Source organism: Dendrobates tinctorius, unplaced genomic scaffold (genome assembly GCF_039654945.1).
Source record: "Dendrobates tinctorius isolate UK_male_01 unplaced genomic scaffold, ASM3965494v1 ptg000044l, whole genome shotgun sequence".
In the NCBI taxonomy this organism is placed as follows: Eukaryota; Metazoa; Chordata; class Amphibia; order Anura; family Dendrobatidae; genus Dendrobates; species Dendrobates tinctorius.
The window spans coordinates 32,408,314-32,425,266 of NW_027361712.1; the positions used below are offsets into that span (position 1 = coordinate 32,408,314).

A 16,953-nucleotide genomic window follows, 5' to 3' on the forward strand; every position below is an offset into this window, starting at 1 on the left:
AGGGATATGAAAGCAATTGTAAAAGAGGAAATAATGGGAAGGAAGTGGTGATGTAGAGTTTAAAGGAAATAAGGAATCAACGTTGAAAGCGTGTTGAAATGGTGTGGATTGTATTACTAAGGGAGGAAAACACAAACACATTCCACAAAAACATCTCAAGATTCTATGAAATCATTGAGGATAGAGAGGACCAGATACACAGCCAAATAGAGCAGACTGGTAGTAGTAGGAAGCATTTGCTACTCATGAATTGATTGGCTTGGGTCATGGTTTTGCTCATCTGAACAAATCTTTACTGCCAGGGTGGGGAACTTTTTTCTGCAGGGACTTATTTCGATGTTTATACCATCCTTAGGGTGTCATGTTAAATTATCAACTTAAAAATGATACAGCTATATTTGATCAATTAATTCACTTCTAATGGGATGGCTGGTGTGGCTTCTCTTTGGTGCAGCTGTGATGTTAGGTGGTATAGATAATGTTGCTATTCGTATCTGTTTTTCAGATTTGAGTCGGTCTGGAGCACAGTTGACACATTGCGTTGATTAGTTTTGTAAAGAACTTGCAGCAATAAGTCTTACTGAACACAGATGTATATCACACCACAGGTCTCCACACAGGATGAAATTCATCACTGCTCACATTACATTTATAGAACTCAAGCAGTGGAAGATCTGCAGTATACATCACATAGGAGACATGAGACTGCTGTTTACACATCACAGAGGAGACACTGAGACTGCTGTGTAGACATCACAGGAGACATGGGGCTGCAGTATATACATAACAGGAGTTGGGGCTGTGGCATAGACATTACAGGAGACATGGGGCTGTGGTATAGACATCACAGAAGACATGGGGCTGCAGCATATACATTACAGGAGACAAGGAGCTGTGGTATAGACATCACATGAGACATGATCCTGTGACATAGACATAACAGGAGACATGAGACTGCTGCATAGACATCACAAGAGACATTGGGCTGTGGTATAGACATCACAGGAGACATGGTCCTGTGGCATAGACATCACAGCACATGAGACTGTGGCATAGATATCACAGGAGACATTGGGCTGCGTTATAGACATCACAGGAGAAATGGGGCCGTGGTATAAACTTCACAGGAGACATGGGGCTGCAGCATAGACATCACAGCAGAAACTTTAGTGCTGTTATTTAGACACCACAGCAGACATGGGGTTGTGGCATAGACATCACAGGAGACACTGCTGCTGCTATCATATGTGGGACGGGCATGACAAATTGAAAGGCAAAAGAAGACATACATTTCAAGTAGGGATCACCATAAAAAATATATAGTTTTTATTTCAGAGGCAATACAAAACACCAAAAAGCAAAAGAATATAAAACCATTTAAAATATACAGAGGTTTTTGAAACAATATCTGTATAGATAAGAGCAGCAAACACATCCTATATTAAATTCTCTAGATGTACATAAATCCCACATGCAGCATAACTACAAAGACAGTATGAAAAATTCATAATAGCCTTATAATACAATAATAGGTAGATTCCCAATTATGAAATAATACCACAGTCTATGTAGAAAAGCCCTGATAATGGCTGCACAATGTATATATAAATCCAGCAGCACAAAAAGGTACATAAAAGGTACACAATATCTGAGGGATGAGTATATATAAAGGATAATGGCACCAAATATCAGTCACAGAAGAATAGAGGCTGGTGCACCAGCCGAAATTCTATATAAGAAAGTACAAAATATATATATGAAAAGTGCAGAGGGTAAAAGGGATGCAAAAATAATAATAATCAGAAAATAGAGCTCCCTTCCCTCATATACTGTACCACCTCAAGCGCCCAGCTAAACCAGGACATGTGTCAAAGAATAGAGACTGCCACTGAGGCAAAGATCAATGTGGAGGGTGAGAATGCCTGCCGCTCCCATAACCCGACGCGTATCGTCACAATTGTGACTTCATCAGGGGTAGGAAGAAAGTTATGCATTGTTACGGCATATGTGGGACGGGAGCGCATTGCGTTTAATTTCATCCACAAAGTGCGTCCTGATGCCGCCACTGACCAATGTCACGACGTAATCTTTCTTTGCACTTGCCGCTTATTCTGTAGTGATTGAACGTTGCATGCCCATGCTCGCAGAGTAAGAAGAAATTATAATGATGGCAACCGCTAAAATGCAGCTGCCGGCCCAATCACTGAGGTCCCCAGGAATCTGCTCAGGGGTCTGAGGTTCCCCGCCCTCGCTTTACTGTATGTTTACCTCAAAAGCTGAAAGTTCACAGCCACCAGATGGGGGCAAAAAAAGTTCAGTCTTTGGTTTCAACACTGCAAATTTACAGTCTCAGTTCCTGTATTTACTACTAAGGGCTCATACTCACTTGCGAGAGACTCGCACGATTCTTGCACGAGTCTCTCGCATGAAAACCCGGCACTGCCGCCGTCACTCGGACTGGAGTGTGCGGCTACATTGAAATACAGTAGCCGCATGCTCTGGTCCCAGTGCCGGCAGCTGTGCAAGGTTTTCATGCGAGAGACTCTCACGAGAATTATGCGAGTCACTCGCAAGTGAGAATGAGCCCTAATACTCTACATCTAAAAGGAATTACGAAAAAAAATCTCATGCAGAAGAAAAATTTCAAGCTACGAGTTTGATCTCTCTCAGAAGAATCATCTGAAAATCTGTACAAAGTGTGAATTATAATTTTCATCAATGTTAATCAAACTGAAGGACTCTTGAACATGGCTGTTTTATGATTGAAATTTGTACAAAAGTTTAAAGGGGTTTCCAAAGAGATTAGTAAGACTTCTTCTGTACCTTCATATGCTACCATTACTAATATGGCAGTTTTTCTTGTTAGATTCTATGTGAGTATAAAACTATGTTCACACGTTGTGTTTTTGCTGTTTTTTATGAAAATTAAAAGCTGCTTTTTATAATACCAGCAAAAACTATGAGATTTCAGAAATCTCATGGACACACACATTTTTTTTTCTTTCCTGATTGAATTGGACAACTGCTTTTTTTAAACTGCAGCATGTCACTTCTTTCAGCGTTTTTGCAGCATTTTTCACCCATAAAAGGCAATGAATAAGTGCAAAAAAAGAAGTAACAAAAAACATTGCAATCAGTTTTTGCTGCATTTTTAGTGGAAAAAAACCCAGGCACAGCAGAATGTGAAATCCATTTTTTTTTTGTGATTTTTCTCAAGTTTAAACCAAAATGTCTTGGTGTCCTCACATGAAAACAGCTGTTAAGATTAGTGAAGTTTAATTAAATTAGTGATGTGTTAAAGTAAACAATTGCCTGAGCAATTCCATGGCTGACCAAGGTGTAAAACTAAACATTGCCTGACTGACCAATGTATGAAATTGAACAATGCCTGACCAACTTAATGCCCCTGACCAATGTATGAAAGTAAAGTGTTCAACCTTTAAAATGCACTGCCAGTGTCTTAGGCCGGAGTCACACTGGCGAGGAATACGGGAGAGTGAGAGGCGCAAAAAGCACGCATTAGACACGGACAAATGATTTTCTATGGGGTCACTCGCACCAGGCGTATATTTCTCATCCGTATCCTACGCTCCGTGCCACTCGCAGCATGCTGCGATTGTCAGCGTACTACGCCCGTAGATATGCCAATGCAAGTCTATGGGTGCGCAAAAAATACGGATTACACACGGAACACATGTGTGACCTGCGAGCAATACGCAGGTCTTTTGGCTGGTGAACAGGAAATGGGCCAATCCATCATCAGGAAGCCTAGACATGCAAATGAGCTCAAAAACCGCTCCAGACATCCAGGAAGTACGCCTCCACGGAGTACAGCAGCAGCATGGCGTCCACATATATTAATGTAGAGATGCTCATTGTGCTGGTGCAGGAGCGTCCAGAAATATGGGACCCATGCGACGCAAACTATGCTAACCGCACAAGAAAGGAGGCGTCATGAAGGCGCATCTGTCGCCAGATGTACCATGACTTTGGTGACAGACCACGTGATGAGCAGCATAAAATTCGTAAGTGCAACCATAAAAACATCATTATCCTTTAGCGCGCTATAAAATGAATCTACAATCAGCCCCCCCCCCTTCCTGTGCATGTACTTTTATTAGCCTCATGAGGCCGTTACATTTGGATGTGACACGTGGCTTCACACAGCCATAATTTGGGGTTAGGCCACAAGCTCCTCATCCTCCTAGCAACTAAAATTAGTTTAAGTGGAGCTAATGAGACCATGTGTATTGGCCCAATTACATATGCCACCATGGGTAGAACGCACATCCCATAAGGCCCCATGCCTAGACTACTGTTCGCAAATGTGACCTCTCAAATATGTGATTTTGACAATCTTTCCTGTCACATTGCAGTGGAAGATGTGATGAAACGCTGGTGAAGCATCCGGGACCAGTACCGCCGGGAACGCCAGCAGCGGTCCAGGAGTGGGAATGCTGGGCATGTCAAAAGAAAATATATATACTATGACCGTCTGAACTTCCTCGCCCCAATTCTGGATCTGAGACCGTAAGTAGATACCTCACACCACATACATTACACAAATACTTTACAGGGACAAAAATATTGATGTATTTTTGCCTCTGTTCTATTTCATAACAGAACTCAATCCAACCTTACAGATCGAGGAACGGCCTCAGAGGCAGAGCCAATTATAGATCCTGTAGGGGATGAGGTGGCTGGCCCATCTTTTCCCCCTACAAGAAGGATGGCTGAAGAGGAGGCATCACAAGACCACACAATGGCTGGCCTACACACCACACCATCAGGACGGTCTGCTGCTGCCACCTCACCCATCCTGGAAGAGCCAGGCAACTTGAGCAGCAGCCCAACTGCCCCGATCAGGTCCTCCCCACAGGCTGTTCTAGCATCACGGCGAACAAGAAGAAGGCGCCAGGTCACCATTCAAGAGAGCAGGACCAATGTGGACACAGGGGTGCTCAATTATTTGTCCAGAGTCACTACAGATGATGGTGAGGAGGCCTATGCACGTAGCCTCACCCTTTATCTCCGTGCCCTTACCCGTGAGGTCAGGCTCCGTATTAGGGGTTGTATTCAGATCCTGCTTGATGCAAGCACCCCCCCAATACCCCATATGAGGCTTTTGAATTTCTGGAGAGGTGGCAGCTCTCACCACGAAATTTAATGCGCATGAGACCATCCACACAGATGCTTGCTCAAGCAGGGTCTGAACAGCCCCTAATACGTGGGCCAACACCTCAAGCCCTTCCTCCCCCTACCCATCCTTCTATTCCTCAGCCCCAAATGTCTTCCTCAAGCTAACCCCACCAATATGGCCACTTGTACCCACCCAGTGTTGGAGGCTGGTCCCAACCTGGTTGGGGACGATCTGGCTATGTTGGTGGGTATGAGCCACGGGCCTACCATAGCCAACAAGAAGCCCCTCACCATCATCAGTACTCTGGCCAGTATCCTCAACAGGCCCAGGAGGCTGGCCAATTACAGCATCATGGGCAACAGTATTGCCCCACACAGGGCGATGTTAGCCACAATGTCCAGCAGCACCCACAGCCTGGTCATCCACGTTCCCCTTCCCCTACATATGAGGATTTATGATTCTAATGTTTGGAGATGTCCAGTGAGATGTAACTGGTGCTCCTAATCTAAAACAAAAAACAGGTGTTCTCCTTCACCAACATTTAGAACATAATTTAACACTCACATTTTTAAACAATGTTTTCCAAACATAGGAAACAATCCATCATGACAGGCAACGCTACCTCACGCCTTTCACACAGATATTACATGTGTGTATAAAAGAGAATATTTAAATGCGCTATACTGTAAAATGAAAGGATGAAAATACACTACTCACTTGCTAACGCCTAGGAAAGGCGTGCTCGCCTTAGTTAAGTAGTCACCTTTTTTGTTAGCAATCTCTAGTCAAAAAATTCGAGGCGACCAGCATACAGAATATCACGCTCTCTCTATGTCTTAACAAGTGAGTTTTGTATTTTGATCCTTTCCAGTATAGCATGCTTAAATATTGTCTGTTCTACAGACAGGTAATATCTGTGTGAAAGATGTGAGGTAGCCTTGCCTGTCATGGTGGAATCTTTCTATGATTGGATAACATTATGAGGAAATGTGAGTGTTATCTTGTTGCCTTTATTTTGGTGATGGAGCTCACCTTTTGTTGCCAAATCAAGGTTAATCTAGGCATGCAGCAATGTTGTTATTGCCTAATGTTTGTTGCTGTTTTGTTCTGTTATGTTAATTTAACACCAAGTTAAAGAAGGCACAAAGGGTCATTTTGGCCATTGCCAAATTTGTGTTATGGCAATATTATGTTTGCCTTTAAGCAAACCAAAAAAAAAATAGGCAAAACTAAAAATTTGTCTACTCTAGTTAACGTCTCTGTGTGATTTTTCACAATCCCTCACAACATACTAACAGACACCAACCAATGCAATGAAACACTCATAGAATCATAAAGGCTTGAGTAATATATATTTAGACACACTTAAAGAAACAAATTATAACATAGACACAGCATTCTCTTGCCAAGAAGTAGACTCCTCAGGTGAGATAAAGTAATTCGTGAAAATATCACGCACTTTGAGGCCAGAGAGCGGTCTACGTTGAGGGTTGATAGGTGGTCTCACCCTGCGCACATTGTCCGGCCTACGCACAACACCATCAGAGGAGGAACAATCATGTATCCTGGTGAAGTTATGCAGAACAACACAGGCTTTCACAACTTCATTCACATTTTGCTCACTCAACTGAATGGCAGACTGGAGTACCCGCCATTTGGCACAAAGAATCCCAAAGGAACACTCCACCAGTCGCCTAGCACGTGATAGGCGCAAGTTAAAAATTCTGCGCCTGTGGTCAAGGTTGCGCCGGGGATATGGCCTCATTACATTGCGTGATAACTGAAAGGCCTCATCTGCCACAAGGACATAAGGGACTGATTGTTCGGGGGAGCCTGGTAGCTGGCGTGGTGGTGGTAGATCCAACTGGTTGGTGCGTAGCCGCCGAGCCATTATGGAAGTATTGAAGACTCTAGAGTCTCCCGTCCTTCCATAGGCCCCAATGTCAACAATTATAAACTTGTATTGAGGGTGTGCCAGAGCCAACAATACAACAGAAAAGTATTGTTTATAATTGAAGAATTGGGAGCCTGAGTTCGGCGGCTTACGCACCCTGATATGTTTGCCATCCAGGGCCCCAATACAATTTGGAAACTGGCTGTCCTCCTCAAAGTCCCTTGAAATCCTTAACCAGTCTTCCATCCTGGGCTCGGGCATGACCACTTGATGGAGTCTTGTCCAGATTTCTGCACATGTAGACCTCACTATGCCTGAAATGGTGGACTTTCCAATGAGAAACTCATGGTGGAGGTCGGCATAAGACAGGCCAGTGGACAGGAAGCTGTAGAACAACAGAAAGAGTACAGTTTAGAATGGCTTAAGTAAAAAAAAATCATTTACATGTCGACCAAACTTGGTAGGAAATGAGAGAGAACAACACACACATATTTGGTGGCACAATTACTAAGTGATATGCAGGACATATTAGATGTAACATTCTGGTGTGTCAGGTGAAACATATTTTGAGTAAGATGAGGGCATTAAACTTTGTCCAAGAAGGCCAAAAAACATAAATTAACACACACATTATGACCATAGAGAATGTGGTTGTGTAGTACATACCGTATTGTGAGTAGAAGTCGCTCCTCTGCAGATATGGCTTTGCGATCCTTGTGTCCTGAAAGGTGATCGCAGGGCGCACTGTCTCCAAGAGGCGATCAAATGTGGAAATGCTCATACGAGAGTACTGGTAAAATTTCTCAGGATGCTCCCGCAGAGAAGAATAGAGGCGGTGAATATGACCTCTTGTGAGTCGTTGCCTCAAAAGTGGATGTACCCACATGCGTCTCCTCCTCCGCGGATCCACTATCACAGGATATGGTTGGCCAAAGCGCCGTGACAAAAGCCAGGTAAAGAGAACCTGCTCAGTTGTATTGAATCGCAGACCCTCTGCCATGCTGCACAAAGAACACCAACACACCTCGTGAAAGCAAGGTGACAAATGTACAGAATGTAGGCAGCCACCTGTTTCTGAGTGTCTAAATAGGGTGCAGGCTAATGATTTAAATTGTTTGCAGGCCTCAAAACCGTTAAATGTCCATTTTGCAAGGCTGCGAGAAAATCTCGCCATACGGATTGCATACGGATGGCATACGGATTACATACGGATGCACACGTTTGCAAAATACGCAACCTCACCTTGCTTACGGATGACCTACGGAGCACTGTTTAGGGGTCATTCATCCGTATTACGCATGTATACTACGGAGCGTATTTTGCGCAGGTTAGTATGACTCCGGCCTTAGGAAATCCATCCCAGACCAATTCAACTCCTCCTGCTGCTGTTACATTTGTAACCTCATGAACCTCTTTTCTTCAGAATAGTCACTATTTTTTGAGACTTAAAAATCTTTTTCCACTAAATAATTTGATACATTTACCCTTTTTTCTAAAAATGTTTTATGGTTTCATAAATGTCCTCCATTGGTGTCCTAACACCCTGCATTGTTCATGCTTGTATGGTGGAAGCAAAGCTAAACTTTGGGAACCTGAAAAATGCAGCAAGAAAAACCCCCAACTAGGCAACAAAACTTGCTTTATGTCTGCAGATTTTTTTACTGCCAAGAGATCAGGTTTTAACTGCAGAAAAAATGTAGCAAAAAAACAAACAAAATGTGAACATACCCTAAAACTCATGACATTTTCCATCATAGTCAGTATACCTGTTCATCAATGTGGGTCACCTTCTTACATTTTTCATAGTGCCATTTTGTTGATCACATGCCCATTGTTAGTTCTTTCAACAATGACCAAGGTCAGTATAGCACCTTTACTGGTCTGCAGCTATGCAGCAAACTGCTATGTGTGTTAACAATAGCTAGCAGAAGATTACATATTATTGGTACTCCTTCTTGCACAGGGACCCTTTTCTGCGGTTACCTCAATGACAATGCTAATGGTGACGTCATGAAGGTTACCCCAGATCATTGGCCGGCTCACAGTGAACTGAGCATGGAAACAGCTGGCAGTGAATGGTGGAAACCTTTATGATGTTACCGATCATCACTGAAGCTGCACCCCAAGCTCAGCATCTCCTGGATGTCAGCATGAACAGTCGCATAATGCCAGTGTTCATCAAGACATCCAGATGTAGCAGAGATCAGTGTTGGACTGACTTTGAGGGTCCCACTTTTCACTTGCATGCAAATATTACACTACCCTCATTCACAAATTTACCTACACCCATATATAATAAACTGGGTAGTTTGGCAAATGAATGATGAGAAGCTGCTTTCTTCTTTACTGATTGTATCATGTGAATTATGCCAAGTACTGCCCATATAGTGGGGTTGGGGGCCAGTGTCTGCACAGGGGCCCACCGGGGAATTCCCCTGTTCCCCTATGGGCCAGTCCGAGCCTGGCAGAGATGGATTACGGCATGGGACAATCTTTTCATCAGGCTGGACAAATGGAAAAAAGAGGGTCGAAGAGTATTTATTTCAAATAAAGGATTTTATTCTTACTGTGTGTTTATTTCAAAACTTATCATCGAGTTAGAAATGGGGGCATCTTATGTGCAGCACACATTTTGTCCATGATGCACAGAGAAAAAGGACATGTCTACGGGTTTTTCACACGGGCACATGGTTCTTGTGAAAAACCTGACATGTGCGCACCACCATTAAATACAATGGGTGTGCGTGTTTTCGCATTTTGCGGTCCTTAAAAAAACAGCCAACATACTGACTCGAAAAAATGGATGTGTGAAAGGAGCCTAACACATGCGGACACCAGCATTTTGAATGGTGCTTATTATAGCTGATCACTAGGTGTGCCGTGTATCACATCCCCAACAATCTGATATTGATAAAATTGGCATCAATATCTTGTGACTGGATATAATACTAAATAATGCCATCATCACATCAGTTACAAATAAACTATATTCGACTAAAACTCTTTTCAGTGGACCTTTTTCTCTGAGGATCCAAACATCACAATTAAAAACTTAGGACAGATGCGTAAAACTCTCTAATTTTAAACTAACAATAGTTTGCAACGCAATAAGCTGTAACTGTCAATTATGTTAACCAGTTGTAACCTTGAAACACAATTATGATCAGATCATAGATATTAAATAATTTTACATTGAAACAAACATAAGAGTACTTACAGCAACCCTTCCAATGGTTTCTTGTGTCTCCAGTGTTCTTCTACGTTCTGTTCTATACATTTGTGCAATATATGAGGTGGCATAAGTTCCTTATTTTTCTGGTGTCATGCAACATGTGTTGTGAAATACAGAGCAGAAAAAAATGAAGAGGGAATTTTACCACCATAATTCACACGTCCTGATTAGTCATGAGGAGGGAGCGTGCACGTGACTACTCGTAACGCGCTCGAGCATCAGTGTGGACGTGATGCTTGTTAGCCGGCGAGTGTTTTTTGAATGTTCAAGAGGGAGCTCCCATGTTTGCCGCTTTTTATACAGCCAATGAACATGTGGGGATTGCCTGCCAGTCACTGTAATGCCATAGCCATCTTGGTTGTGGCATTTCTAAGATTGGCTGGCCGCATAGCATCATCAGGTCTTTATACTGTAAAACCCGTGATACCATGCTCGGCACACTGTACCCTGGACACGGGCAGAGTAGGGAGAGGTGCTGATGATAGAGGGACAGAATTGTAACTATGTATTAGCCAGGGATTCAACCACAGTTATATTTCTGTGAAGTACAACAACTTCTTAGGGCTAATTATAATAAATTGTAATACTATAATATAATAGTATAGGAGTAAAAGCAGCACTTAGGGAGAGATTGTGCTGAAGGGATTGTGTAGGACAGGATAGGATGAATTGTACAGCCTTTATACTGCAAGCTGCAACTGATACCAAAACCCCTTCTCAGGGCTAATATTCTTTTTGCTCTTAATCCTGCAAAATGTTCTGAGTAGGAAAATATTATACACCTTTTTTACTGTCGAAGTTGTGCATCAAAAGCATTCAGCCAGACTAGGTACTGCATTGATCATGATACAGTTGTGCCTCAAAATCCCCCCAAAAAATTGTTTGCTAAATAAATCGCATTGCTATATTTATACTGCAATCTCATACCTCCATTGCAATTAGGCAAATTTTGCTGGCATTGTAATACTGAATTTTTTTTTCAGCAGTGAAATTTTATACCACATTTATCATGCTTCAGATCAAAACCTCCCCAAAAAAGAAACAGTTTGTTAAAAAAAAATAAGCATTGCTATATTGATATTGCAGTCTTATATGTCCATCTGTAGTGGACACATTTTTCTGGCATTGTAATACTCTCTGCAACATTTCCTCAACAGGGATATATTATAAATAATTATAAATGGGCAAGCACCTGGTAAGGGACGGGGAAGTGGGCGTGATGCTGATGGTGAGCGTAGAGGCCGAGGCTGTGGGCAAAGTGGAACTGTGCTTGCCGCAGGAGCACAACAAACACACACATCATGTTAATCTAGCTTTCTGTCCCATTTTGTACGGGGGTGCAGAACATCACTATTGAAGCCAGATGAGTGTGAAAAGTTGTTGGATGGAGAGCAGATAATGCTTTAAGTCACTTTGCCAGCACCACCAGGTCCAGTCTCTGTAGCCGTGATTCTGGACCATATAATCCTCACCCTGATCCTCCTTCCTCCCACCATGCTGAGTGCCCGGAGACATGTGATCCCACTCTTGGACACTCCGAAGAGCTGTTAACATTTCCATTTATAGATTCTGGCCCCTTGCCATGGCCGTTTTAACCGAGATATGAGGAGATCGCATGTAGCGGCTCAAATATTTGTGCAGCCACACACACAAGAAGGTGACGGTGAGAAAATGCAACTACTGTTGGAAGAGTTGGATGATGATGAGATACAATTGCTAGCAATTGGGGTTTTTACATCAGAAAGTCAGGAGGAGGGCCAGTGTGCGGTAGTGGAAGACAAGCTGGTGAACGATGAAGTCATTGACCCAACCTTGGAAGGTGACTTGCAGAACAAGGACAGCAGTGCACAGGGGAGGGATCTGCAGCACCACAACAGGCAGGAAGAGGCAGTGGGGTGGCCAGTGACACGAGGCGGACAAGTGATCCCCAGTGCACCAACACGGTGGAAGTGGCCAAGCCAAGGGTTAGGTGTTCTTGCGCATTTTTAAAGAAAGTCCATTTAACCCAAAAAAGGCCATTTGCAACATCTGCCATATCAGTATCAGCATGATGCAAGTGAAGATGACTTTGACCCTGCACCTGCTGTTGCACACTTGCAACCATCGTCAGCAATCACGTCCTTGTTCTAACGTAGTGTTCAGTTGTCCGTACCCCAGTCCTTGGAATGCAAGCCTAAATATGCAGCCACCCACCCACTTGCTACAATACTAAATGGCCAAATTTGCAGACTGCTTGCCCTGGAAATTTGCCGTTTAGACTTGTAGAGACTGAACCTTTCCGCAACCTCATGGTGGCATCCGTCCCTTGGTACTTGGTCTAGAGCTATCACTATTTCTCCTGATGTGCAGCTAAATAATGGAAAAAATGTTTCATGAAACTCTTCACAATGTCTCCTCAAAGGGGTATTGGAATGCCTGCTGCTAATTTTTGAAATAACAAAAGACTGACTGGCACATCCAAATATATTCTTCTAATTTTTGGCATCCCTTGCAGTTAGTGCATGCGCTTTACCAGTGTAGGAGACCCAATCCTTAGTAATGAGAAAAAATGCTTTTATGTGTATCCACCTTCTAGTCGAGGGACTTTTTTTTAAACCAAAAGCCTATGGGTTCTATTACTATATGATCCAGTGTCTTGTTGTGGCTGTCAGGAGGTTGTCACATAGGGAGTTCTCACACTGTATACAGGATTTCACAGCTGGGACAGGAGAGTTTGTAAAGTAAGTACAGAAGATCCTGTTTTTTTTCCATATTAGGCTAAGCAGTTGCAAAATGCTCCACTATATTCCCCAGCAGGGATGATGAAATAACAGTCCTTGATGCTGCTACAGTAAACTGCACTGCACTGAGCCACCACGCACCCCATCCTCGCCCTCCTAGATAGACCCACCGCAGCCCCCCACAGCCTGCAATGAAATCGCTAGGCTGTTCTTTTCTGTGCGCACTGTGATGAGGTCACAGGAGGAGAGGAGTCAGGGGTCACATGATCAGGGGCCTCGGTGTCTGCAGGACTCTGCTGTGCTGGTTGTCATGGTCCTGGATGAGGTAAAGTTTATGTGTGGGGTCAGGAGGGGTTTACAGGGTACATGTAGCAGAGCTGTGTGTGTACAAAGTGTATGGAGCGGAGCTGTGTGTGTAGGAGGTGTACGGAGCGGAGCTGTGTGTGTACGAGGTGTACGGAGCAGAGCCGCATGTGTACAAGGTGTACGGAGCAGAGCTGTGTGTGTATGAGGTGTACAGAGCAGAGTTGCATGCGTAAGAGGTGTACGGAGAGGAGCCGCGCATGTACGAGGTGTACCGAGCGGAGACGCACGTGTACGAGGTGTGCGGAGAGGAGCTGCGCATGTACGAGGAGTACGGAGCGGAGCTGCGCGTGTACGAGGTGTACGGAGAGGAGCCGCGTGTGTACGAGGTGTACGGAGAGGAGCCGCGTGTGTATGAGGTGTGTGAAGCGGAGCCACGTGTGTACGGAGTGGAGCCGCGTGTGTACGAGGTGTATGGAGAGGAGCCACGTGTGTACGAGGTGTACGGAGCGGAGCCGCATGTGTGCAAAGTTTACGGGGAGGAGCCGCGTGTGTACGAGGAATGCGGAGTCAGTGGCACTGTTGCGGGGATTGCCATCTCAGGTATGATGTTTGGAACTGGGCTTCTTACCTTATCATGGTCATAGAGCACATAGGTGTATTGAACGCCCTTTTGGCTCATGGTATGGGCTAGAGACTCATCGCATGTCTCAGATAGTCCGTTTTGGACATGTGCACCTTTATTTATGCATTTGCACTTTTGCTACTTATTAACAGTCATTTGGCCCAATGACATGTATGAGAATCAGGCAAATAAAATTCTTGAAGATTCCAAATGTTATAAGAGATTAACTTATAACCCTTTGACCAAATTTCAGAACGATCTTGTTGAAATTTTGAATAGGGCTTTCGAATGTGGAATTATTCCCAAAAAATTATTGGAAATACATAAATCTGCACATCCCCGTTTGGCTACATTTTATTTACTTCCTAAGGTGCACAAAAATGCCCTAGATCCACCTGGGAGGCCAATTGTCTCTGCGAAAGAGAGGTTGTGTGAAACAGTATGTAACATCATTGAGTTATATTTGAAACCTCTTGTTATTGAATTGCCTTCGTACATTAAAGACACCACGGCAGCATTGGGCCATCTTGACCAATTACAGCTTAATACCATTATGGTCCTGGTGACGGCAGACGTGGAGGCATTATACTCATCTATTAGGCATGAAGATGGCCTGAGAGCGGTCTCCAGATATTTGAGACATAGTAGCTTGGATAAAGAAATGACTAAGCTAATTTTGGAATTGTTGGAATTTGTGCTCACGCACAATATTTTTACCTTCAATAAAAAAAATTTTTGGCAGCTACAGGGGACCGCGATGGGGGCCTCTTGTGCCCCCTCATATGCGAACCTTTTCATGGGTGCATGGGAATGGGCCATTTTCCAAGATGAGATAGTGGCAGGTACAGAACATATCCATAAATGGATTTGATTTATTGACGACATTCTGTTTATATGGGAAGGTCCAATCAATGGCTTAGAACTAGAGTTGAGCGAAACGGGTCGAAAAATTTCAAAAGTCGCCGACTTTTGGCAAAGTCGGGTTTCATGAAACGAAACCCAACCCTAGGATGAGGTCGGCCACGAGGTCGGCGACTTACGCGCCAAAGTCGCGTTTCAAAAGTTTGTTTTGCGCTCTTTTTCAGCCAATCAGGATCCACGGACACTGTGGGCAACGTGATGACATAGGCAGGGGTCACCATCATCTTTCAGAAGGGCATGCAAGTGATTGGCTTGCTTTGGTGGGCGTCACAGGGGGTATAAAAGGGCGTGCACGCCGACCGCCATCTTACTTCTGCCGATCTCAGTATAGGGAGAGGTTGCTGCTGATTCTGTAGGGAGAGCGTTAGGCAGGGAAGAAGACAAAAAAACTGCTTCTGCTGCTAGCGATTTGGCCTGCACAACACACCAGTCACTGTGTGTGCAGTGCAAGGGGAGGCTATATAGTGGTGTATCAGTGGTGTTGGTTGTTGGGCTGCCTTCTAAGGCTTCCTGACATTCCTGCATTGCTGTTTACCCACTGCTCCGCAAACTGCTTTTTTAAAAGCAATCCCAATTTTTTTTTTTTGTCCTGAGAAGAAAAAAAAACTGCTTCTGCTGCTAGCAATTTGGCCTGCACAACACACCAGTCACTGTGTGTGCAGTGCAAGGGGAGGCTATATTGTGGTGTATCAGTGGTGTTGGTTGTTGGGCTGCCTTTTAAGGCTTCCTGACAGGCTGGCATTGCTGTTTACCCACTGCTCCGCAAACTGTTTTTTTAAAAGCAATCCAATCTCCCTTATCCTCTAGTCCCTTTTGTCACAGCTGTGCCATCGAGCCTGTGACATAGCGCTCAGATATCAGTGGGCCTCACACAATCCAAAACTGTCCACAAGTGTCTGCAGAAATTCAAAATCTCCCTTATCCTCTCATCACTTTTGTCACAGCTGTGCCATCGAGCCTGTGACATAGCGCTCAGATATCAGTGGGCCTCACACAATCCAAAACTGTCCACAAGTGTCTGCAGAAATTCAAAATCTCCCTTATCCTCTCGTCACTTTTGTCACAGCTGTGCCATCGAGCTTGTGACATAGCGCTCAGATATCAGTGGGCCTCACACAATCCAAAACTGTCCACAAGTGTCTGCAGAAATTCAAAATCTCCCTTATCCTCTCGTCACTTTTGTCACAGCTGTGCCATCGAGCCTGTCACATAGCGCTCAGATATCAGTGGGCCTCACACAATCCAAAACTGTCCACAAGTGTCTGCAGAAATTCAAAATCTCCCTTATCCTCTCGTCACTTTTGTCACAGCTGTGCCATCGAGCCTGTCACATAGCGCTCAGATATCAGTGGGCCTCACACAATCCAAAACTGTCCACAAGTGTCTGCAGAAATTCAAAATCTCCCTTATCCTCTCGTCACTTTTGTCACAGCTGTGCCATCGAGCCTGTGACATAGCGCTCAGATATCAGTGGGCCTCACACAATCCAAAACTGTCCACAAGTGTCTGCAGAAATTCAAAATCTCCCTTATCCTCTCGTCACTTTTGTCACAGCTGTGCCATCGAGCCTGTGACATAGCGCTCAGATATCAGTGGGCCTCACACAATCCAAAACTGTCCACAAGTGTCTGCAGTAATTCAAAATCTCCCTTATCCTCTCGTCACTTTTGTCACAGCTGTGCCATCGAGCCTGTCACATAGCGCTCAGATATCAGTGGGCCTCACACAATCCAAAACTGTCCGCAAGTGTCTGCAGAAATTCAAAATCTCCCTTATCCTCTCGTCACTTTTGTCACAGCTGTGCCATCGAGCCTGTCACATAGCGCTCAGATATCAGTGGGCCTCACACAATCCAAAACTGTCCACAAGTGTCTGCAGAAATTCAAAATCTCCCTTATCCTCTCGTCACTTTTGTCACAGCTGTGCCATCGAGCCTGTGACATAGCGCTCAGATATCAGTGGGCCTCACACAATCCAAAACTGTCCACAAGTGTCTGCAGAAATTCAAAATCTCCCTTATCCTCTCGTCACTTTTGTCACAGCTGTGCCATCGAGCCTGTCACATAGCGCTCAGATATCAGTGGGCCTCACACAATCCAAAACTGTCCACAAGTGTCT

The 16,953-nt window shown here is 44.2% G+C and overlaps 1 protein-coding gene across 1 annotated transcript in view; it reads right to left on the minus strand.

The window, feature by feature from the left end:
• Positions 1 to 10,284, minus strand: part of LOC141089251 (immunoglobulin superfamily member 1-like) — a 156,376-nt gene extending 146,092 nt beyond the window's left edge. The window contains exon 1 of the mRNA XM_073575558.1: positions 10,252 to 10,284. The gene's annotated coding sequence lies outside the window, so the exon portion shown is untranslated. The remainder of the gene's footprint in view (positions 1 to 10,251) is intronic.
• Between the last annotated feature and the right edge of the window lie 6,669 nt (positions 10,285 to 16,953).